Source organism: Ahaetulla prasina, chromosome 15, assembly GCF_028640845.1.
Source record: "Ahaetulla prasina isolate Xishuangbanna chromosome 15, ASM2864084v1, whole genome shotgun sequence".
Lineage (NCBI taxonomy): Eukaryota > Metazoa > Chordata > Lepidosauria > Squamata > Colubridae > Ahaetulla > Ahaetulla prasina.
In genome coordinates, this window is record NC_080553.1 from 4,826,976 (window position 1) to 4,852,977 (window position 26,002).

The 26,002-nt window shown below is 44.2% G+C and overlaps 1 protein-coding gene across 1 annotated transcript in view; it reads left to right on the forward strand.

Moving 5' to 3' along the window:
* TMEM132B (transmembrane protein 132B) overlaps positions 1-26,002 on the forward strand; it is a 252,044-nt gene that overhangs the window by 136,984 nt on the left and 89,058 nt on the right. The gene's annotated exons all lie outside the window — the stretch shown is intronic.

Genomic DNA, 26,002 nt, shown 5'->3' on the forward strand with positions numbered 1-26,002 from the left:
AAAGACATTCCTTGGGAAAACAGTGACTTTTAGGAGATCGATCTGGAAACCTGATATGTTCTTCTGAAATTTCCATTCTGAAGGTCATCCGTTCCTGGAAGTTGGAACCCAGGGTTGTAGACATCCTGCCCATTGGCATGGAATAATTATCTCACTCTTTTTCTCTTCTATTCTGCTCCAATTAATCAGCAATCTTCAGCTGAGATAATAAAATGCAAGGGTACTGAGAAAAGAGAAGATTGGTAGCTCAGGGTTGAATTGTGGTGGGGTCCTTTGATGTTCTCTGAGCTTGCTGGGTTTTCTTGCAGACATTACATGACTCAGCTAGGGAACATCATCAGTACTAGAAGGAAGAGGGGTTTGCAGAGAGGAGGAGGACTTTGGGGTTCTTGGTGCCCTCTGAGCTGGGTGGTTTTCTTGCAGACATCTCATGATCCAACTAGGTAACATCATCAGTGCTGGAAGGAGTGGGATTTGCAGAGGAGGAGGAGGAACACTGTGCGATCCTTGGTGATTTTTGAGCTGGGTGGTTTTCTTGCAGACATCTCATGATCCAACTAGGTATCATCATCAGTGCTAAAAGGGAGGGGGGGGTTGTGGAGACAAGAAGGATGATTGCTGGATCTGTGGTGTCTCTGACCTTGGTTGTTTTCTTGCAGATGTTTCATTACCCATGAAACAAACAAAATGTTAAAAAGTTATTGATGTAGTTACTTACCAAGAGCATCTAAACTATATTAAAATAACCAAACTCTTTTTACAACCCCCAAGGCACGTTTGAGCACCCCTCATGTTTGGAAACTGGAAGTTGGAAAATTTGATTGGCCCTATAAAATACCCAACTAAGTAACATCATCAATGCTAAAAGGGAGGGGGGTTTGTGGAGAGGAGGAGGAGGAAGAAGAAGACTGTGCGGTCCTTAGTGCTCTATGAGCTTGGTTGTTTTCTTGCAGATGTTTCATGACTAAACTTGGTAACATCATCAGTGAAATACAAATGGTTTGCATGTGGCGTGTAGGTTTATTTCTGCTAGTAGGAATTTCCCTGCAGAGGCTGAGAAAGAAGAGGAAGTGAGGAAATTGCAATGAGGAGATGCAAAGAACCCAATGTGGTTAACCCAACTATTTTTTTTAAAGAAAACATGCATCTCTCTGGGTATCTAGTATGAATTGCGCAACCAACAAGACCTCTTGGGAATCTGGCATTTGGTCGCGAAGATTTTTGCCATGACGTTAGAGAAGTGGTGAAATCCAAATTTTTTTGCTACCGGTTCTATGGGCATGGCTTGGTGGGCGTGGCAGGGGAAGGATACTGCAAAATCTTCATCCCCTCCCTACTCTAGGGCCAGCCAGAGGTGGTATAGCCAGTTCTCCAAACTATTCAAAATTTCCGCTACAGATTCTCTGAACTGCTCAAAATTTCCGCTACCGGTTCTCCAGAACCTGTCAGAACCTGCTGGATTTCACCCTTGCTTAACATGAGAATATAAAAATCAGGGATAGAGAGAGCAAGGGCTATGAAGGACATTAAGTCCAAAAGGGCTAAGGGTGAAACACATTTAGGGAGGCTCACAGCTCACTAACCCCTGTGTATAAAACCATAGAAAAACATTTTAAAAAATCTTAAAAACAACACCCGGCAGAGGAAAATTAAATCAGATGAAAATTCCCACAATAGCTTTACGCTTCTTGCGGCACAAGCCCAGCTGTCTGCAGTCAGCTCAAACCGCAGATTTTATTTATATATTTATTTATTCGTTTGTTTATCCTTGTGGTTCTCTCTATATTTCTCTTGCCTTCCTGCAATTTGCAAGCCTGCAAATAGAATAGAATAGAATAGAATAGAATAGAATAGAATTCTTTACTGGCCAAGCGTGTCAGGACACACAAGGAATTTGTCTTTGGTGCATATGCTCTCAGTGATACATTCACTGAGAGATGAATGTATCATTCATACTCAAGAGACATTTGTCAAGAATCATAAGGTACAACACTTAATGATAGTCATATGGAACAAATAAGCAATCAAACCATACTAAGAAACAATCAATATCAATATAAATCGTAAGGATACAAGCAGCAAAGTTACAGTCATACAGTCATAAGTAGAAGGAGCTGGGTGATGGGAACAATGAGAAGACTAATAGTAATAGTAATGCAGATTTAGTAAATAGTTTGACAGTGTTGAGGGAGTTATTTGTTTAGCGGAGTGATGGTGTTCGGGAAGAAACTGTGCTTGTGTCTAATTGTTCTGGCGTGCAGTGCTCTGTAACATCATTTTGAGTTGAAACAGTTTATGTCCAGGATGTGAGGGGTCTGTAGATATTTTCACAGCCCCCTTTTTGACTCGGGCTGTATACAGGTCCTCAATGGAAGGCAGGTTGGTAGCCATTGTTTTTTCTGCAGGCTACAAAATTAACCAGACACCAACAGACAGTTCAGTGGATTTTCAGCCTATTTTCCTTCCCCAGAACTCCCAGATCGATGTTTTTTAAAAAATGGCACATTTGGGGGGCGGGGGGAATTTTTAGGCAAAAGGGAGCTTTATGGGGCAATGCTTTGAATTCGTCTTTTTAAAAAAAAATATTCTTCTGGACTTTGAATTTCTCTGAGATTGCCCCGCCTATATTTTTTCCCCTGGCCCACTTTCTGGAGTCCAGCTCCTGACATATCCTCTGAAGCAACATTTAGTTCATGGCCTGAAAATGTCAAAGTATTTTTTTTTTCCTCCCTCCCAGATACAAGACTGAAAAAAAAATCTGTTGTGAGTAACATTTAGGCTATCTTGAACTCTAGCCAAGCGTGACTGCACAGGAAGGTCCAGGAAACCCGAAGTCAATTGTGTAAAAATAACATTGCAAATAAGAGATACAGGGCAATGTAGCAGAAGCAATCCAGCCATGATATCTTGCCTTATTGACACAACTTTTGAAATCTTTCGCCAAGAGTGATGTTTTTCTACCGTGACCGGGTGGAAAAAGCCTGACCTGTCTTTTTAAATTCTGCATTCCTGTTAAACCTGGGATGAATGGTTATGGCTGATCAACATTTGCATGCAAAAGGGGTTTGTATGCTGGTTGCTGTCTTGGAAATGTTCCTTGCAAACAAGCCCCTTAAACTAAGGTTAGTTTCAATTTGAATATTTGTTAATATATTGAATATTAAGGAACTAGTGTTCTTTATTCATTATGCAATTTCTTGATTGGTTGTTTGCTCTCTTTGCAATTGGTAGCGGTCTCGTGAGATTTTTCTTTTTCTTCTTGGTTGGTCTTTGGAGGTCTTCTGGTCCAACCCCTTGCTCAGGCAGAAAAAATGAAGATACCAAATCTGAGTGGACAGCCTGGAAAAGGTGTCAGAATAATACTTAGAAGGGGAGGGGACCCTATACCATTTTACAGAAATAGCTGTCCAGTCTCTTCTTGAAAATCTCCAGTGTTGGAGCACCCAGAACTTCTGGAGACGAGCAGTTTGACTGCTTAATTGTTCTCATTGTCAGGAAATTTCTCCTTAGTTTTAGGTTGCTTCTCCCTTTGTTCAGTTTCCATCCATTGCTTCTTGTTTTGCCTTCTGCTGCTTTGGAAAATACATTGCCCCCCACCCCCTTTGTGGTAGCCCTTCAAAATCCTGTTTTGTGACCTGCCTATCAGATTCTTGGGCAAAGCATGTGAGCCATTTCCTCCTTTCAGTGGTCCATGAAAGTACATCTATGGTATGTAGATGCAGATAATAAAGTCAGAAAAAGGTTTTTACAGAACTATAGATACATTGAGGCTGGGGGTTATAAGGAGTGGCTGGGAGGAGAGGGGCTGGGTGAAGCACCCCTTGATATGAGTGACATCAAGTTGGCCATGCCCACCCAGTCACATGCCCACCCAGCCATGCCTACCAAGCCACACCCACCAAGCCATGCCCACAGAACCGGTAGTAAAAAAAATTGAATCCCACCACTGCTTGGTGTGATATGGTTTTAATAGCTTGTCAACTGTGGTTGGATTCAAGTTTTTCCCCTCTTAATGGAAGACGTAAGGTAGTCCCTGACCTACAGCCATTCATTTAGTGACTGTTTGAAGTCACAACGGCATTGAAGAAAGGGATGTATGTCCGTTTTATGAATCTGTTGGCAATGATCATTTTGTCCTCTGAATTCATGGAGTCTGAACCTTAATCCTAAATGTATTGGCTTCCCAATGGGATTTTCCCATGCATTTTATCAGGGAACATACAGTAGTGGCCAAAATTGTGAAAACCTTTTGGGAAAAGTATATTTTTTAAAGGAAGGATTTGCTATTAGAATAGCAGTTACAGTATAAAGAAGAAAAGTGAAACACGTAGGAAAAACGAGATATACAAAATTAATCACCATAGAAAAAATGAGATATGCAAAAATTATCACCATGTCAGTTAATACTTCGTTGGGTAACCTTTAGCGTGAATTACGGCCTTACAGCGTCTTCCCATGGAGTGAACCAAGTCTTTTAGTTCTGCAGCTGTTCTAATGTGAAACCAAGATTGAAGGATTGCTTCTATTAAATGGGTTTTATTGTGGGTCGCTTCTGACTAACAAGTTTCTTTAATCAGCTGCATAGATTTTCACTTGGGTGAAGGTCTGGGCTATTCCCAGGCCATTCCAGCAGTGGAATAGGATTATCTTGAAACTCCAAAAAAAAAAAAGTGGTATTATTAGCCATCAAACCTCAAAAATACACTTTTCCCAAAAGGTTTTCACAATTTTGGCCACTACTGTAGATAGGGCGAGCTCGAATACTCAGAGACCTCCCAAGCATACCAATCTACTCCAAATCCATTGGCAATGTCCATTTTGCTGTCCAAATTCATGGCGGCCTAACCGTAACCCTAAGTGGATTTTCCCATGCATTTTATCCAGGACGCGGAGATAGGGTGGGCTTGCAAAGTCAGCACCCTCCTAAGCATTGATGATGTTACCTGGATGGGTAATGAAACATCTGAAAAAAACCACCCACAACCAAACTCAGAGGACACCAAGGATCCCTCAAGATGCTTTCTGCTTGCAGAAAGAATTAGTGAAAGTTACAGGTATCTGGAAAAAAAAATGGGATTCCTCTCTTGGAAATGTGTTCATGACTATTTTGTTGATATAGCAGACAATCATTGAGGCAGAAGGGGTCATTTTGTGGGCTTCGATTGGATTCTTCCACTGATATTGTGCGTTTTTTTTGACTGTGGCTACTATGATTCCATAATATCCGTAATAAAATATTAAAATTTATTTCCCTGCTCCATGATCTGCATACAAAATATATAATACAAAAATGTACATGTTTAGGTGTGATTTCAATGAGGGTATAGTCCAGTGATGGCTAACCTTTTTGTCATCACATGCCGAAAGTGCATGACCCTACCGTGCCCTGCCCCTGTGTGCAACCCCCCACATTCCTCCTGCCCCCCCGCTGTGCATGAGCGCATGACCCCCCATGGCCCATTTTGGGCCTAGCAGGCCTCCCTGCAGCCTCCTGGGGAAAAAAACCGGCCGCCGGGGGCCCCTCACAGCCACAGGGGGTATGCCGCACCCCCTCATGCTCCCCCCCACCACCATGCATCTGTGCATGACCCCCTGCCCCCCCCCTGCAAGTGTGTGCGACCCCACCATCACCCAGTATGCACACGTCACCCGCATGTCTCCTGCCCCCTGCACATGCGTGGCAGAGACCCAGAAATCAGCTGACCGACAGGAGGCATGCACACATGTGGGGTGGAACTCAGCTGGGTGATGGCTGTTGTGCTCACAGGGAGAGCTCTGCGTGCCACCTGTGACATGCATGCCATAGGTTCACCATCACGGGTATAGTCCATTTGGGGAAAGTTGTATAGCACTTTGGTATTTAAAACTACTTTGTGCAGTGTATCAATGCAGGCCTTCCCTGCTAACCTGAATGCAGTGATGATCTTTTGGGGTTTAGAGTCTTAGCTCAGAAGGTCATCAAGATTCAGTCCCTTGGACAGTTCCACAATCCTTGCAGGTTTAAATCTATACCTTTTGTGTTTTTTGTTTTTTTACTTGGGTTTGCCTTCGTTTCTGTTTCAATCTCTTTGATGGGCTGGAATTTGTTATGAGAAGGCATAGTAAGTAGATCAGAATGTCTCGCCTTTGAAATAGAATAAAATAACAGAGTTGGAAGGGATCTTGAAGGTCTTCTAGTACTAACCCCCTGACTAGGCAGGAAACCCTACACAACTTCAGACAAAGGGTTATCCAATCTCTCCTTAAAAACTTCCAGTGTTGGAGCATTACAACTTCTGGAGGCAAGTTGTTCCACTGATTAATTGTTCTGTCAGGAAATTCCTCCTTAGTTCTAAGTTGCTTCTCTCCTTGATTGGTTTCCACCCATTGCTTCTTGTCCTACCCTCAGGTGCTTTGGGGAATAGCTTGACTCCCTCTTCTTTGTGGCAGCCCCTGATGTCAGAAAATCTCAGAGAACTGAGGTTTAGCTTTGACTTATTTTTTTTTAAAGTAACACTAGCAACATTTTACCGACCTTGGAAGGAGGGAAGGCTGAGTCAACCTTGAGCCCGTCAGAATCGATCTTGGCAGAGTTAGCCTGTGATATTGCATTTTAACCACTGTGCACCATGGATGGATGGATGGATGGAAGGAAGGAAGGAAGGAAGGAAGGAAGGAAGGAAGGAAGGAAGGAAGGAAGGAAGGGGAATAGGAAGAACAATAGCAATAGCACTTAGACATATACAGCTTCACAATGCTTTACAGTCCTCTCTAAACAGTTTGAAGAGTCAGCATGTTGCCCCCAATAATCTGGGTCCTCATTTTACCAACCTCAGAAGGATGGAAGGCTGAGTCAACCTTGAACCTGGTAAGAATTGAACTTGGCAGAGTTAGCCTGCAAAACTGCATTCTAACCACTGCACATCATGGAAGGAAGGAAGGAAGGAAGGAAGGAAGGAAGGAAGGAAGGAAGGAAGGAAGGAAGGAAGGAAGGAAGGAAGGACAATAGCAATAACACTTTGACTTATATACCGTTTCACAGTGCTTTACAGCTGTCTGTAAGTGGTTTACAAATGTCAACATATTGTCCCCAACAATCTGGGTCCTCATCTTACCGACCTTGGAAGGAGGGAAGGCTGAGTCAATCTTGAGCTCATCAGGATTGAGTTCCTGGCAGCGAGCAGTGAGTTAGCCTGTAATGCTGCATTCTAACCAATGCGCCACTACCAGTAGATGGATGGAAGGTTAAATTGTTTGATTGTTAACAGATTTCTATAATTGTGGTGTTTTTTTTAATGTTATATATAGCAATTTTGCAAATATAGATGTAGAAGCTTATAGATTGTGGACCTGTTTTCCAATGCAGGGAGACATTTGTCGTCGCTGGAATATATTTGTTCAAGGGGGGATGGTATTTTGTATGTATGCTTGATATTTTATTTGATACACAGTTTTTCTTTTTTTTCCTTCTGTTTTGTATTGTCATTTTTTTCTTGTATTTTAACCTTGGAAATAAATAAACATCCATATAAAAAAATAAACTGTCAGAGAATATACAGACATCTTTGCAAATCTCTATTGATGAAAGATAAGATCTTCCTTATATTTTAGGGATTTATATTTCAGAGCCTGGCCTCTGATCCATTTTTAGGCATCCCCCTAATTTTTTTTCCTTTCCTTTGCTCTCCATTGTGAATGCGAACATTATTCCTGCAATTAGTCTTCATATCACATAATCATCTTGAGAAACACCATCTGAACACAATGCAAGCAACCTGCAAACTGAGAACGCTCATAATCATCCGTTGTGAGTCAGTTTCTCCCCCTCGTTTTTGATCGCATGCAAATGAAGCAGCATATTAATTAGGATTTCTTTTTTTTAAAATAATAATAATAATAATAATAATAACTTGCATTCCACACAAGAAAGGGTCTCTGTAGGAAGGTGCAAATCAGAACCGTCCTGTTTTGAGAAAATTTGAATGTTTTACCAAACACGTAAGAGGGAGGGTTTTCCCTGTAAAATCCTCAGATCATCGTCATCTGTTGTTGTTAGTTGCGACCCCATGGACAACATCCCTCCAGGCCTTCATGTCCTCTATTGTCCCCTGGAGTCCATTTAAGCTCATGCTGACTGCTTCAGTGACTCCATCCAGCCACCTCATTCTCTGCCATCCCTTCTTCTTTTGCCCTCAATCGTTCCCAGCATTTGGCTCTTCTCCAGGGAGTCCTTCCTTCTCATTAGGTGGCCAAAGTATTTGAGTTTCATCTTCAGGATCTGGCCTTCTAAAGAGCAGTCAGTCAGGGTTGATCTCCTCTCGGACTGACCTGTTTGATCGCCTTGCAGTCCAAGGGGCTCACAGGAGTCTTCTCCAGCACCAGAGTTTAAAGGCCTCCATTCTTTGGCGCTCAGCCTTCCTTATGGTCCAACTTTCACCCCCTTTCACTTTCACATCATCATCTTTCACTTTGACTTGACATCATCATCTAACGATCCCATAATCCCTTGTGGGGGTGGAGTCTGGGAAACTGAATGGAGCTAGCACAGCATTTTAATGGCTGGATGCCCTTCCTGTCACCAATGCTGAGTTTTTTGTTCAGCAGACATATTTTCATTGTGCCCAGAGAGAGAAACATCTGCCTCTACCTAGGATTGAACTTACAGCCTCCTTATTGTGAGGTGAAAGCTCCACTACTAGGCCACTGCACCACTCTCATAAAATCCTCAGATGCTTCTTCAAATTTGACTTTGGGTGTTCCTCCTGGATTCTTTAGATCAGGGGTCCCCAACCTCCCCGGGCCATGGCCTATTCACAACTGGGTTGTGGATCAACGCGCATGCATGTGTGCACAGCTCAACTTGTGCGAGAAGTGGGCCAGTGTGCACACACGTGTGTGTCTAGCTCAAGACTTGCAGTCCAGCTGCGTGTGCATGTGTGCCGGACCACCATTCCCACAAGTGGAACTGCATGCACACCTATGTGCGCCAGCCTGCTGCTCATGTGGCCCGGTTCCCCACTCTCTCCTGCTGGGCTGCCAAGCCGCAAAGGTTGGGGGACCGTTGCTTTAGATCAAGGGTGTCAAACTCAAGGCCTGGGGGCCAAATCTGGCCCACAGGGTACTTAGAACTGGCCCGTGGGGCTGCCCTGGAAACAGTGAAGGACCAGCCCGCACTCCTTCTGCCAGCAAAAACAGGCTTCTGAGCTCAGGAGGCCGTCAGAGCCAAAAATGAAGCTCAGGAACCCATTTTCGCTGGCAGAACCCTCGGAGCACCACAGACACTCCCAACACAAGTGCTGAACTGGCTGTAGCCACCCTGGCCATGCCCAGCCCCACCCCCCGAGGTCAAACACAGCCCTGATGCAGCTCCCAATGAAATTGAGTTTGGCACCCCTGCTTTAGATCTTTTTTGTAGTATTGGAAGACAGAGCACTGGAGGCATATTTCTAACCTCCAAAACTAGCTATGTAAGATCTGTTGTGATCTGCAGTCCTAATTAGTGCTAAAATAGTATTTAACCGCTAGTCCAGCTAGTTTTTGTTCATAGAACGGGAAGGAGAAGACATTATGAGCCCTCTTCAAGAAGATAATATATTATCAAGATGCCTGGGACAAGTGAGATGAACTATCAACTTGCTTCCAGAATCAGTGAACTGGTATGTCTCTCCAAAGGGGCATAGAGCAGTGGTGGAACCCTAGATGGCTTCCAGAAGATCTCAGGTTCAGTCTCTGCTACCTCCTGGATTGGCTCTTAACCACAGTTGAACCAAAACATGGCTTGGCATGATGCATGAAGCTGTTTCCTCTGGTTCTGTGTCTCTAGTGTCTATGGAGCTCCGAATTCAAATCCTTTTTTTTTAAATTAATTTTTTATTAATTACATTTCTTAGCGCTTAATAAACATTGTGTTGTCTGGGTATTTAATTTGCTTAACAATACATATTACATTCTTAATCCCCACCCTTTTTTTCCCCAACCACCGATAAAATAGATTCCATGTTTGATAATATTCTGTATCTTCTTTCTGTTTCATTTTTAACATTGGTCTGTCCATTTCTGCACACTCTAGTACCATAATGGCAAACCTATGGCACGTGTGCTGGAAGTGGCACGCAGAGCCATCTCTCTGGGCACGCAAGCTGTCGCAAGCTGCTCTTCTGGGTTTCAGTGCACCAGCTGGCTGGTCTTCACGCGTGTGGGAGTGCTGGAAACTGGAAGATCTTCCCGGTGCGCGAATGCTGCTCTTCCGGTTTCCGGTCTTTACGCACACATGCACGCCAGAAACTGGAAGACCATGTGGCTGGTGCGCATGCGTGCCCAAACCAGAAGATAATTTTCCCAGTGTGTGCATGCACACCAGGCGACTACTCTTCTGGTTTCCTGCATGCATACCAGAAACCGGAAGACCAGGTGGACAGTGTTCATGCACGCACCAGAAACCGGAAGATCATCTGCTGAAAAGGGACCATGCACGCACGAGAATGCGCGCGTTTCCCTGAAACCAGAAGAGCAGCCGCCCAGTGTGCATGTGTGCCGGGAAGATGATATTCTGGTTTCCGGCGCACGCATGTGCACTAGGCATTTGCTCTTCTGGTTTCCGGCACGTGTATGTGCTCCAAACACTGCTTTAGTATCCTCTTAATTATTTCTTCATCCCGTGGTGTTTCTTCATTTTTCCAGCATTGCACAAATACAATCCATGCTGCTGTCAAGATGTAGAATATTAAATACATAACTTTTCTTATCAAGTTTACCTGATATTATACCTAATAAAAATAGTTGAGGGTTAGGGTTCAAAACTTTTTTAAGTATAAAGCTGAGTGACTTTCTTTGGCCACCCAGAGTCCTATATACCATGGGCAGCCACAAAAATTGAAAAAGGAGTAAAGGAGGAGGAGAAGGGAACGGGAAGGAGAAAAGGAGGAAGAAAATTTGGAGAATCCTTCTGTGAAGCATTCCTCCTTAGCATGCCGTAAAACCGATGCTTGTACCAGTTCTGGCATAATTAGGGGGAAAAATATGCGTCAGCTTAATTGCATGGAGGCAATTAAAAGAAATAACACAGCATTTCTCATCCTGCGAGCCCTGATAAACATGGCCTGGTTTTTTGGGTTTTTTTGTCTTTCGGTCCCCACCTTCCTTGAACTGAACTGTGCATTCAAGTGAAAGGAGGGGGGAGGAAAGATGGGAGGGTGCTTTGTAATTTTAAAAAGAGGCAATTTACACCAGCGTAGAGTTTGCCTCCGCCGTGCAGTCACTCATTAATCACTCTGTTAAACATAATAGCCATTCTTGTCTGCAGGCCGTTAATCATGTTGTGAATGCACTTATCAGGACATATTAGAAATACAATACGAGACTTTTCCAACACGGAGTTGGATGCAATTACTGCAATCAGGCGACATTTAACTATTGTCTTATCATGCTGCTGGGGTGGGGGGGAGGGAGATTTGGAAGCCCTTTTTTAAAAAAGAGAGAGAGAGAAGGAAAAACAATTAACCTAGCACTAGACCAATTCCAATGGGAAATGGAGGGTTTAACACGGACTGGGCCAGGGGTCAGCAACCTGCGGCTCTGGAGCCACATGTGGCTCTTTCCTCCCTCTGCTGCGGCTCCCTGTCACAACCGCCAATGTGCGACACCCGCCGGCATGCACTTTATTGAGCTTTTCAACCCCTGGTAGGCCAACCATTGATAAATCCAAGAAAAGAAAAGTTTCAGAAGAAAATAGAACATTTAATTCAACTACATATGCTAGTTCTGTGGCTGCTCAAGAAATAGTCAGGCATGGGGAAGGGTTTTGTGGCTCCCGGTGTTTTCTTTTCTGTGGGAAACGGGTCCAAATGTCTCTTTGAGTGTTTAAGGTTGCAGACCCCTGGACTGGGCTAATGACCTTCGTGGGTGGCTGAGCTTGGTCCAACATGGGACTCTTGAGCAACAGAAGGCAGCATCAGCTGCAGAAATCCACCTTCAAGTGGGTAAACCCATAATGCTGGGAGGGAGCCAAAGTTTTGCACCCTGCAAACCCTTCAGGGGCAGACTCTGAAAACTTGAGCAGATATGAAGGTGCCTCTTATGACCGAGCTCTTCAAACATGACAGACCCTCTGAAGTGAACTCAAAGATCCCTTTAAGTGAGAGTGCCGGCAGCCCTGGCAAAAATTTTCTCTCTCACTGAAGGCTAACAAGTCCATCTGGCCGTAAGATGAATAGTTTGTCTGCCACATCTATTCATCTCCGCCCCCTGCCTTTTATCCCCAGAGCTAGGGTGGGGCTTCGCTAGCAGTGGTGGCTCTTCCGTTCCAAGGACCGGCTCATAGATATCCACTGCTCTCCTCTCCTCTGCCTTCTATGCATCTGCATGTCAGGCACTGGACCCAGCTGGTCTTCCTCTTCCTCAACAACCACCTCCAGACCTGGCGGCTGTTGACTCTCCACCTGAGGGCTGATGGACAGCCCAGTCTCAGCCCCTGTTTCTCTCTCTCTGCCAACTCCATTCCTTCTTCCCCCTCGGAGCTCTCCAGTTGCCTTGATGCTGACTCTGACCCCCACACCGCCGCCTCATCTGATTCCGCTGCTGGAGAGGCCAGGGGCCAAGAGGCCATAACGGTGCCATTCTAGCAAGATCTAGAATGCTAGCTAGTTATGGTGGATGCCCATTTTGTCTTCTCCAAGTTGGAAATGCTTGCTTCTCTCCATTTTTCTTGTCCTGAAGAAAAATTGGAGAGAAGTAAGCATCTCCAATTTACAGATGGCAAAATGGGCGTCCACCATAACTAGCTAGCAACTGTGCCATTCTGCTACTTGAACTGCTGTACCTTCACAAACTGCTGCCTGTGCTTGCCATGTTCCTCTTCCTTTCCCATCCTGTTTTCCTCATTTGTCATGGCTTCTAGATCATAAGTAGTGGCCAAGACGATTATACCACATGGGTAGGATGGTGTCACATCTGCAGGCAGCAGGCAGCTCTCTTAATTTCAGAAGATCTGCAAGTGGAGAATGTGTTTCCAGTTTTTTCCATTAGTTTTCTGCACAAAATATTGTTCCAGGGATCAGTAGCTCAGGCAAGAAGGGGCTTGAAGTTTCACATGGACTAGAAACCTTCTCCTGCTCAACCCTTATTCTTATTGATGGGAGAGCGAGATTGGATTGCTTGGGCTTGCAAACTTCCTAGAGGGTCAGGAAGAAGAAAGAGCAGAGCCAATGTTTTCAGAGTTTCTTTTGAGGTTTGGGGTATGGGGTGGGGTGCAAGATTTACATAGTTACCAAAGTGATTTGCATTATTTTTGCCCTGCCCATGCATTCCACCAATCAATATCAGCCCCTTGATTCTCAAAGATTGAGAAGGCCACCAACAGGTTCCAGGCAGAAGTGGTATTCAGCCAGTTCTGACAGTTTCTGGAGAACCGGTAGCGGAAATTTTCAGTAGTTCAGAGAACCAGTAAATACCACCTCTGGTTGGCTTCACCTCCATCTATTTGCTGCCTCCCAAGTCTCAGCTGATCGTAGTCCCAGCTGATCGGCTGGGTCTTCTTTTGCTGCCCTGCTCAGGAGAACATAGCTGGAAAGGACGTTAGTGGGGTATGGTGGAAATGAAGATTTTACAGTATCCTTCCCCCTGGAGTGGGGTGGAAATGGGGATTTTACAGTATCCTTCCCAGGCCAGGCCCACAAAGCCACACCATGCCCACCAAGCCACGCCCACAGAACCAGTAGTAAAAAAAAAATTGAATACCAACACTGGTTCCAGGGCATTTGCAAGCAGCCCTTGGCTGTGTCTTGCCCATTCTTGATCGATCACTACATGAAAAAATGCTGGCTTTCCACTTCCTTGTCCTCTCCTGCATCTGAATGAGGACCCTTCAGCCTTTTCCTGCCTTGTCTATAATTGGCACAATAACACCTCCATTCAAGAAGCTCCCCAGCCCCACAATTCTCTGGGCAGAACAACTGACCCTGAGAGGTGCAAAAAAACCCACAACAAACACCACCAAGCGCGTCTCTGCTGTGCAAAGATCTGGGCCTCGAGAGAGCCTTGTTTGCCAACAAGTTGTAAGGGCTCACCATTGAATATTTTGGACCCGAATTTCAGCGCTTCTCTTCTTTCGAGGCAATTTGCAAAGTTAGCGTCTTGAAAACAAAGCCAAGCGTTTTACCCGGCACTTCCATTTACGTAAGCAGTTTCTGTAATAACTGATCCGAATGAAATAACATCTCCAGGGTCAGGAGGATGAATGGCAATGTTGTCTGAAGAAAGGTTCCTAAATGAAATGAATATAATTTCTCTCAGCTATGCAGAGTCGCTATCTGTGATGGATTTCCAGAAGGCAGGAGGAGGGAGGCAGTGCAGTTTTCCCTGATGCTGCTGAATCAGGGGTGGGTTCTACTTATCTTTACTACTGGTTCGCAATGGAAACCATGTGTTGGAAGAAATATCCATCTGGGTTCAGTTCCAAGTGGGGACAAAGACACTGGAAACATGGAGGCTGCTTGGAAAGATGGTTTAATGGTGGTCAGGATCACATGGCTTGAGTTCCTGAACAGAAAAGGGCTGAGATCCTGTGTGCTCCCTGGCTTTATGCTTCTTCTGAGCTTTGAACTTTCTGGGGCACAGGAAGAGTATCCTGATTGGTTTTCAAACTCCCAGGTGGTCTAGGGATCTTAGCTAACATTGTAGGTTGTCCCTCAAGCTTGCCTGAGCCTTGCCATGTGGTGAGTTTCTGTTCTATTGTGTTGCAAATGATGGTCATTGACAAAGGTGGGGGGAATGAGTTTCTACCTTTGACCCATTGACAAAGGTAGGGGGAAATGAGTGAGCTTGGCTGAGGCTTTAATGGCCCATTGACAAAGGTGGGGGGGGAGTTGCTTTGTCTTTAAAACATGTTTCTCCATTTCTCATCCAGGGAAATATATTCTGCCTTTTTAAATATTTTCTAAAATATTTCATTCTTCTAGGAGGGGGTGGGTGCTAAATTCCTACACATGCACACGTATACTTCTGCACATGCACAGATAGTCAATTATGATGTCCAGGCAGGTGGGCGGAGCCTCCCGCCACTTTTACTACCAGTTCTATAGAACTGGACAAAACTGGGAGCAACCCACCACTCTGCTGAATAAATGCTCACCACACCACCAAGATTTCACTTTCAGCTGGAGTGATATCTAAGCATCATAAATAAATAAATAAAATTGGCATCCCCTGTCTCCCTAGGTTTGCATAGGACCCGTTTTGCTCTGCTAACAAGATAACGTTTTCGGTAACATTGAACAGCTGGAAAAATCTCTCCCTCCTTTCCAGGTTGTTGCATTATTTAACATTTAGCCTCAGGATATCTGGGGTGGGGGGAAGAGGGGGGGTCAGGAATATCAAGATAAGCCCCCCGCAGGCATCCCTGTTCAGTTGGCTTGTCAAAGTTTAAAGAACAAAAAGGCCCAGTTTTGTAAGAGGAAGCTACGCTATTGATTGGGTCCTTCGTGCTTTGCTGAGCCCCAGTCTTTGCTTCCTGTCTAATTGGATTGTTTGACTGGGTTCCTTAACTCATCTGGGCAAGGGTCTAACTTGAGGCTCAGCCAAGGTTCTTATAAACACACCACAAACATAGACACAAACACACACAGAGGGAAAGAGAAACACCATGTTTAAAAACCTATTTTCCAGTAATAGGTTTAGACTTGTGCTAGGATCAAATGACAGACAGTGAATTTTGCAAAATTGTTGAACCTTCCCGATTAGAACAATTCTCCCTGTTCCTCCCTCCCTCCTCTCCTCTCCTCTCCTCTCCTCTCCTCTCCTCTCCTCTCCTCTCCTCTCCTCTCCAGCAGAGTTGAGACCAGGGGTGAAATGCTTCCGGTTCGAACCGGATTGCCTGATCTGGTAGCAATGGCGGCGGGTGGTTCGAAAAACCGGTAGCAAAAATCCCTGCCCCCCCACCACCCATGTCCAGGTGAGCTGTGTGATCATCAGAGGTTTTTTTTTTTACTTTTAAAAGCATTTTTTTTTGGCCGAAGAAAAAATGCTTTTAAAAGTAAAAAAAAAAAAAGCCTTTGATGATCACACAGCTCACCTGGGTGCTAGCCAAAAAACGGGGGGAGGGAGGGGAGTCTGTTTTTCCTCCCAGCAGGCTGTGCTAGGCAAACCAAAAAACAGGAGGGGAAACTTTAGGGAAGCCTCCTGGGAGGAAAAACGGACTCTCCCACTCCCGTTTTTTAGTTTGCCTAGCAGAGCCTGCTGGGAGTTTTCGGGTGTGTGTGTGTGGGGGGTTGTTTTTGAGAGCGAGAGAGAGAGAGAGAAAGAGAGAGAGAAAGAGAGAAAGAAAGGAGGCAAGGAAGGAAGGAAGGAAGGAAGGAAGGAAGGAGTACAAACCTGGCACTAGACGCAGCTTCAGAGGACAATCCAGGGCTGGAAGGGACCTGGAGGTCATCTAGTCCAACCCTGCTCCAGCAGGACATTGCTAGTGAGTTTCTGTCTTTTGATCCCCCAGTTGCATAGCCACGCCCACCCAGCCACATAACACCCCCACCAAGCCACGTCCACCAAGCCACGCCCACCATAGAACCGGTAGCAAAAAAATTTAGATTTCACTCCTGGTTGGGACCCAACATAATAGTTGCTGTCTTTTTGCTAACCCTCCCCCCCAATAACACCCCTGTATTGGGAGTAGCTGCCATCTGACCACCGGTGGTGAGGATGGTATTTCAGATGGTAACTTCTCTTCAAATGTTGGACCAATTCTGCCTGTTGTAATCCTCTTGTTTCTCTGGAGTAGAAAATAGCCAAAGGCTTTCTGGTTTGGGTTTAAGTTTTGCACAGACCACAGGGTGATCCTGAGCTGTTCTGGATTTCTGGATCCCTTGACTGTCCTTGACTTTTGAGGTTCTCCTTCATTCTCTCTTCTGACTTGCCCTCGAGTCTCGTATCCTAACTTCTTACCAGAATTCCCCACTCCAGAATTCCATCTCTCCAAGTCTCCTTCTGGGAATCATTTTTTCAACTAACGTTTAAAAGCATTGGAGGCTTCATGCTGGTACCAAGAGCAGTTCCCCACCCCCTTTGAAGGAAGCAAATAAAAATAATTGAGGCAATTGTCTTACTTCCCTCTTGGCTTGTCACGATGAAGCTGATAAAATCAAATAAATGGGAAATTATTCCAAGTTGTTAGTAAGAAAAATGGAAGCGAATTGGCAGCACCAACCAGTCTGGGTGCTTGGATGTTTTCTCATTACCCAGATTTATTATTTTCATGTGCAAGGAAGGGTCTCCCCATCAGCTGAGCACACACCAGGTGTCTAAGTCTGGTTCTGCAGCTATACATCTGAGAAGAAGTCTTTGGGCTATTCAGGTGGGATTATATGGTGGCTTCAGGGGCGGGCTTCAAAAACTGGTCCTTTGCCCAGTTGCAGGCTCCAGAGGCTTTCCTTGAGGCTCCGGGAGGGCAAAAACGGCCTCCCCAGGCTCCGGAGGCCCTCTAGAGGCCGGAAATGGGTTCATTTCTGGCCTTCCCGAACTTCTGGTGGGCACATTTTTTGCTCTCCCTGAGCCTCTGCACACGTCTTGCACTTACCTGCATTCAAAACGGGCCACGTGGGGACTCCTGGGAGGGTGGGGTGGGCAGGGCGGGGCCAGCCAGGAGTGGGATTTGGGCAGTGGTGGGATTCAAGTAATTTAACAACCGGTTCTCTGCCCTAATGATTTCTTCCAACAACCAGTTCGCCAAACTGCTCATAAAGTTAACAACCGGTTCTCCCGAAGTGGTGCGAACTGGCTGAATCCCACCACTGGATTTGAGGGTTCTCCGAACTGCACAGAATCTTAGCTAGAGGTTCTCCCGAACCCCTGCGAACCCCCAGCAGCGTTGGGTGGCTTATACAAAAATCAAGTCCGGAATCTTTGTGTAGGGTATTTTCACAACATCACAGCAGGGTATAGAGGCGAAACCATTGGCCAACCAAAAAACACTTTTAAAAAACTTCTTGGCTAGTGCTGCTTCAGGTCCTCTATTGTCCTCAAAATATAAGACCTACATTGTCCATAGGCAGAAGGAACTTTACAGACCTGAACATTGGGTGCTTTCTTAACAAAATAAAATTCAGTGGTGAAAAAGTAAGGTTCTACATTTAGACAAGGAAAACAAAATGCACAGGTACAATATATGTGGTACTTCATTCAATAGTAGTAACTGTGAGACAGATCTTGGACTCCTAGTGGACAACCATTTAAATATGAGCTAGCAGTGTGTGGCAGCTGCCAAAAAAGCCAACACAGTTCTGGGCTGCATAAACAGAGGGACAGAATCAAGGTCACGTGAAGTGTTAATACCACACTTGGAATTAGTCTGTAGGCTGGAATTCATCCTCAGAGAAAACTGAGATGAGATGAAATGAGATGAGATGAGATGAGATGAGAGAGAGATATTAATGGAAGGGAGGAGGGAGGGAAGGAAGGCATTAAGGCCACACTTGGAATATGACATCCAGTTTTCGTCACCACAATGTAAAAAAGAGTGCAGAGAAGAGCAACCAGGATGATTAGGGGACTGGAGGCTGAAACATATGAAGAACGGTTGCAGGAATTGGGTATGTCTAGTTTAATGAAAAGAAGGACTAGGGGAGACATGATAGCAGTCTTCCAATATCTCAGGGGCTGCCACAAAGAAGAGGGAGTCAAGCTATTCTGCCAAAGCACCTGAAGGCAGGATAAGAAGCAATGGGTGGAAACTACTACTGCAGGTTCAAATCCCACCAGGCCCAAGGTTGACTCAGCCTTCCAGCCTTCCATAAGGTAGGTAAAATGAGGACCCAGATTGTTGGGGGCAATAATTTGACTTTGTATATAATATACAAATGGATGAAGACTATTGCTTAACATAGTGTAAGCCGCTCTGAGTCTTCAGAGAAGGGCGGGATATAAATGCAAATAAATAAAAAAAACTAATCAAGGAGAGAAGCAACTTAGAACTAAGGAGAAATTTCCTGACAGTTAGAACAATTAATAAGTGGAACAACTTGCCCCAGGAGTTGTGAATGCTCCAACACTGGAAGTTTTTAAGAAGATGTTGGATAACCCTTTGTCTGAAATTGTGTAGGTTTTCCTGCCTAGTCAGGGGGTTGGACTAGAAGACCTCCAAGGACTCTTCCAACTCTGTTATTCTGTCATTTGAAGATCTGTGGACTTCAACTCCCAGAATTCCTCAGCCAGCTTGGAATTCTGGGAGCTGAACTCCACTCCTCTTTACATTGCCAATCTTAAGAAACATTGGTCCAGACCAACTGAATGCTTTTTTAAAAAAACCCTAATAACTTGTCTCCTCAGTTAGCATGGGATTTTGGGAGTTGACGTCCACACATCTTGACAAGGTTGAGAATATGTATTAGATCCTCCTTCCTGTGGCTGTTGATTGAGCATCACCTCTTCCCCCTGGATGTTCAAGTTGGAATATTGACAGATTGCTGTGAACTGTTCTTCTTGTGAGGCTGTTGGGAAGAAGAAGAAAAAAAAAGATTTGCCACCCAGAATCAAGGATGGATGAAAGAGACTCATGGTGAGTTTCGTCCAAACTCAGTTTTTGCAGATTTCCCCGTGAATTTCAAAAGGAGAAGGAAATTATTTCCTTCTTGCAGACTGGCCAAAAGGAATATACAGAGAATTTTCTGTTTTACTCCAGTAATACTCTGATATGCTCACCACCTTGCTGTAAATCATTTATTCAATTTACCTTTGTTTGAAAACCTATTCAGCCTTCATCCTTTGAATATACAGCTGTTGTAAGTTTGTTGTTTTTTTCTTGTCATTGTTGCTGTAAGCCAACTGTTCTCCTCCTTGGTAGATTTGTAACGGATGTTTTTTTCCATCAATTTTTTCCCGTTCTTTTGTTTATTAATGACAGATGCTTGTGAAGCAGATCTTGCCACTCATAAGTTCCTGTTCCTTTCTTAATCATACCAGGAGGCTGGTATTATTCCAGTATCAAAAGTAATTTATTAACCAACATTGTGCAGTAGTACTTTAGAAAAATATATTTATTTCCTTTAATATTTGCCTTTTGGTCTGGCAGTAAAACAGAGGCTGGTCAAGGGAAGAAGTGACTCCTCCTTTCAGTTTTGAAAAATGCAGTTTAATCTGTAGTTTTTCAGAGGTCTGTAGGCTGGAATTCGTCCTCAGAGAAAACTGAGATGAGAGAGAGAGAGAGAGAGAGAGAGAGAGAGAGAGAGAGAGAGATTAATGGAAGGGAGGAGGGAGGGAGGGAAGGAGAGAGAGAAAGATGAATGGAAGGGAGGGAAGGAAGGAGAAATAAAGCTGAATGGAAGGAAGGGAGGAAATAAAGGAAAGAAGGAAGGAAGGGAAAAGAAACAGAGAGAGAGACAGAAGTAAGGAAAACAAGAAGAGAGGAAGGCATGCAGGCAGGGTCCAAGTGACTGTGCAATGCTTTGCATTTAATTCTGAAAAGAGCCTTCCTACCCCAGTAAGGCACAAATGTAACCCCTATCTCTAACTCTTTAAAGCAGCCATGTCTTTCCCCAGGATTGCCTTGCTGCCTTTTAAAAACTGCCTTTCTGGAATTCGATCCAAAGCCCGACTGCCTTGGTTTTTCATACTTAGCTTGCAAAGAGGCACACCGTGAACTGCATCCATTCCCCAAATGTGGCATTTTTTTCCAAACGTGGCTAAGAATGCTTGATACCTGACAATCTGCAAATAGTTGTAGGCTGCTGTGGGCTGTCCAGAAAGAAATAGTACTACGCCCACAGAGTTGTCACCAGCAGGCCAAGCTTTGAACGCCACATTGCCTGAATCTCTCTGTTTCTTGCTGGGTACAATTTTCTCTTCTGTCTGCCGTTGCGATAACAACAAAGACACAAACAGGCTCCTCACAAAGACAGATTAGTAAGTGTTTGAGAGTGGTACAGGCCACATCTTTAGCAATAGCAATTGCACTTATATACTTATATACTGCTTCATAGTGCTTTTACAGCCCTCTCTAAGCAGTTTACAGAGTCAGCCTGTTGCCCCCAACAATTTGGGTCCTCAGTTTACCCACCTCGGAAAGATGGAAGGCTGAGTCAATCTTGAGCCGGTCAGGATCGAACAGCTGGCAGTGAACAGAGTTATGGAAAGAAAGAAGGAAGGAAGGAAGGAAGGAAGGAAGGAAGGAAGGAAGGAAGGAAGGAAGGAAGGAAGGAAATCGCTTCACAGTGCTTTCCAGCCCTCTCTAAGCAGTTTACAGAGTCAGCCTGTTGCCCCCAACAATCTGGGTCCTCATTTTAGTGACCTCAGAAGGATGGAAGGCTGAGTCAACCTTGAGCCTGGGGAGATTTGAACTGCTGAATTGCAGCTAGCAGTCAGCTGAAGTAGCTTGCAGTACTGGACTCTAGCCACTGCGCCACCTCGGCTCTTTCTTGGGTTTACGGCCATTTTTGAAGGCACTCGATGTGCGTTGTTCCTCCAGCTCCCTCCTTAATGCTTTTGCAATGGTTTTCCTTGATGACTCCAAGTTTTGTCAAAAAATCTAACAACTCTGCAGAAATATTCGGAGGGGGAGGACGAAAAGTTACAACTGAACATCTGATTTTATGTCTGGGCTTTGTTTGGGGAGCCGCTCACTCAAGTCTGCGGGGGAAGCAATAAAGCTAAGTGGCACTTTTTATTATTCCATCCCCCCCCAAACCCCCCTCCACCGAAAGAAATATGTCTAATGAATGTCTTATGTCTGAAACACTGGATAGGATTTATCAAAGGGAGTCAGTAATTACCAAATTGAGAGAATCATGAATCGCTTTTCTAAATTTGAAAAGCACATCAAGAATAGATCAGGAGCAGGCAAAATTAATAGTTGCGAACTCATTTCCATAGAAATGGACTTATTAGCAAGCATGCCAGCTGCCTGAAATTATAAGGCCTTATCCTATCGCTTGGAAGGAATAATGGGCCTGGGCGCATGTGGAGATTTCAGCTCTTTTATCCCCGCCAAAGTTTTGTCTTCTTTTTTCTCCCCAAAAGGACACTTGGATTCTGCTAAGTTTGCAGAAGAGGGAGGGTGGATGAGGAGATCCGTGATTAGCAAAAATGCTTTGCAAGACTTTTGTTGATTGGAGCATACTTTTGACCCAACACTCAGAGTAACAACTTGGGGTTTCCCCCCCTGTTTTGGTGGGTGGAGCTACTGGAAGCCCATTTAGAATAGAATAACATAATAATAATAATAATAATAATAATAATAATAATAATAATAATAATAATAATAATAATAATAATAATAATAATAATAATAATAATAATAATAATAATATTTTAATTTTTATACCGCCCTTCTCCCGAAGGACTCAGGGCAGTGAACAGCCAAGTAAAAACAATACAATATATTACAATAACAGAGTTGGAAGGGATCTTGGAGGTCTTCTAGTCCAGGGGTCTGCAACCTTAAACACTCAAAGAGCCATTTGGACCCATTCTCCACAGAAAAGAAAACACCGGGAGCCACAAAACCCTTCCTATGCCTGACTATTTCCTGAGTGGTCACAAAACTAGCATATGTAGTTGAATTAAACCTTCTGTTTCCTTCTGAAACTTTTCTTTTCTTGGATTTATCCATAGTTGGCCTACCGGGAGTTGAAAAGCTCAATAAATCACGTGCCAGTGGGTGTCGCACATGAGTGGCTGTGACTCATATTTCAAATGACGGGGAGCTGCAGCAGAAGGGTGAAAGAGCCACATGCAGCTCCAGAGCCGCAGGTTGCTGTCCCCTGTTTTAGTCCAACCCGTTGCTCAGGCAGGAAACCCTACACCACTTCAAAGGATTATCCAACATCTTCTTAAAAATTTCCAGTGTTGGAGCATTCACAAGTTCTGGAGGCAAGTTTTTCCACTGATTAATTGTTCTCACTGTCAGGAAATTTCTCCTTAGTTCTAAGTTGCTTCTCTCCTTGATTAGTTTCCATCCATTGCTTCTTGTCTGCCCTCAGGTGCTTTGGAGAATAGCATGACCTCCTCTTCTTTGTGGCAGCCCCTGAGATATTGGAACACTGCTATTTATTTAGAATATTTACTCTAGCTCAGAGAAAGCTCACAAAGTGCTTTACAGTGGAACTATTTCTGCAAAGCAAGATTTGCATAATTAATGTGAAGGGACAACATGATAGAGTCTTCTACTATTTATGGGGCTGTCACAGAGAAAAGGGTCTTGACCAAAGCACCAGAAGCAATGGGTGGAAACTAATCAAGGAGAGAAGCAACTTAGAACTAAGGAGAAATTTCCTGATAGTTAGAACAATTAATCAGTAGAACTACTTGCCTTCAGAAGTTGTGGGTGCTCCAATACTGGGATTTTTAAAGAACAGATTGGACAACCATTTGTCTGAAATGGTACAGGAGGTTGGACTAGAAAATATCCAAGTGCCTTCCAACCCTATTATTGTGTTATTCTGTTCCATTATTCTGCTAAGAATTCTTTGCTAGCTAGGAGGTATACATTGAAGCTGACAACTCTTCAGGTGTTGTGCTGTTCTTGCAAGAGAAATCAGACATTGTATATGAGGTCAAAGTAGGGTTTTCTGAGAAGAAGGCAATAGAGAAAGCAAAAGAAATAGGACCCTGGAGAGCTCCAACCATGTGAGATGTGCCCCTATTACGTTGTAGAACAGGGGTCTCCAACCTTGGCAACTTTAAGACTTGTGGACTTTAACTTCCAGAATTCCTCAGCCAGCAAATTCTGGGAGTTGAACTCCACAATTCTTAAAGTTGCCAAGGTTGGAGACCCCTGCTGTAGAAGGAAGCTGTTGCTCAGTGTTTAGTGTCTCAGCTACTTTACTCCAGAAGTACCCTTCTACAGAAGTTATCTGTTCTCAAGTGGGTATGAATTGGCCTTAATATGATTTGAATCTTGTGTCAAGGTTCTGACTAACAAATCCAACCAAATTAAGCACGGCTGAGACAATCCAATCTCTTTAATGCAAAACTTTATTGAGTACATCATTTCAGCACCAACAAGGGCAAAACCAGATCTGGCTATTTCCTGTGCAAACCCAGGTTCCCACGCTTGGAATCTTGAGGTCTGAAACCTGAGTTCTATCTCCCCCTCCCCTCCCCTCCCCTCCACTAGTTTGTTGCCAAGGTGAGAAGCGATAATAGTCGCAACAGCAAAAAAGCGGACTTTGAAGCTCGACACCTCAATTCAATGTGATCTGACTCTTAAATGTTGACAATTGAATTGATCATTGAAATTCATTTGATTCAGAGATGTGATTAAATCGAATTGAATCTCCACAGTCCATCTATATACAACCCATCTGTCCTGAAGTTCAATTAGTTGGGAAGGTTTTGTAGATTGGATTGGTTGGCCTTTCCTTTGAGGTCTCATCCATGTCTTCTGCTGCTGGACTTTCTTCCTCATATAGCAGATGTTTCACTTGGCAGTTTCATTGACTTAAGGGCATTTTTGAGAGAAATAACAGGTTCCTGTTCTTTTCTCTCTGCTCCGGTCAACCAAAGAAGATCATTTTCATCCTTTGTTCCTCTGACATATGCCAGAATGGCTCCGAACACACACTTTCAGCTTTTTGTGGATTGTAATAATATCTTTACTGGCATAAAAAGCTTTTCCTGTGTGCCATTCTTCACCTTCCTTGAACAGCAAAATGAAGGCAATTCAGTTTTCCCCAATTTTTCCTTCTCTGGGTCACTCTTGAATTCAGGGGTTTTGCTGAGTTGCCATACAAGCTGGTAATAGGCCTGACTTGAATTGATAGTTAATTACCTACCAAGCCAGAGATGGAAGAAGCCATCATTCTTAATACTCTAGGAAGGACCTGAGTCAAGGGTGATGGTTAGAGCTAAGGAGCCATTAAAAACAAACTAAGCTGCAGAGGGAAATATAGAGAGGGAGGGATGAGGGAAGGGAGGGAAGGAGGAAGGGAGGAGAAGAAAGGGAGAAGAAGGAAGGAAGGAGGGCATAGAGCACAAGAAGGAAGGAAGGAGAAGAAAGGGAGAAGAAGGAAGGAAGGAAAGAAGGAAGGAAGGAAGGAAGGAAGGAAGGAAGGAAGGAAGGAAGGAGGGCATTGAGCACAAGAAGGAAGGAAGAAGAAGAGAGGAAAAAGGAAGAAAAGAATGGAGCATGAGGAAGGGAGGGAGGGAAGAGGAAAAGAGGAGACAGAAGAAAGAAGGAAAGAAGGAATAGAACAGAAGGAAGGAAGGAGAAGAAAGGGAGAAGCAGGAAGATGTGAAGGAAGGAGGGCATTGAGCACAAGAAGGAAGGAAGGAAGAAGAAGAGAGGAAAAAGGAAGAAAAGAATGGAGCATGAGGAAGGGAGGGAGGGAAGAGGAAAAGAGGGAGACAGAAGAAAGAAGGAATGGAGCAGAAGGAAGGAAGGAAATTTAAGAACTTGTTAGCACTTGTTTTTTTTTATAGCCACAACCTGGAAAACTATATGGAACGAAGATCACAAATTGATTTCCCTCTATGTTTGTGTGTTGTGGTTGGGGGACTTTGTGTCCCAGTTCCTGAACACTTGGGCTAAATGATCTGTCTGCAGAATAGATGGATGGAAGAACTTTCCCCAACTGTTCTTCCATGCCAAGGTTTCTCTTCCTAGGCCAGCTCAATCTGTGAATCATGTCTCTGGTTTAAAACAGAAGGCCAAGGTAGTTATTCTCTAACACAATATCTAATTAGCAGAGAATTGCTCTGAGAGGTGGAAACAGCATTTTCCCCCTTCCTGGCAGCAGGGCAAGAGAGAAAGAGGGGGAGAGGGAGAAAGAGAGAGAAATGAGAGAGGGGGGAGGGAAAGAGAGAGAGAGAGAGAGAGATTAGAACAAAACAGCTGCACTCATTTCTTTCTTTCTCTCTCTCTCTCTCTCTTTAATGCCAGCAGTGTGTAGCGTGTGCAAATTGGCTGCAGAGGGAAAGAGAGAAGGGCACAGATAATCCAGCCCTATAAAGCTGGGATCATCAGGAATGTATCGCTATTGTCCTTACTCAACTAGAGTCATCAAATGAGTATTGAAAAACATGGAAAGCTTTTTCTACTGATCTG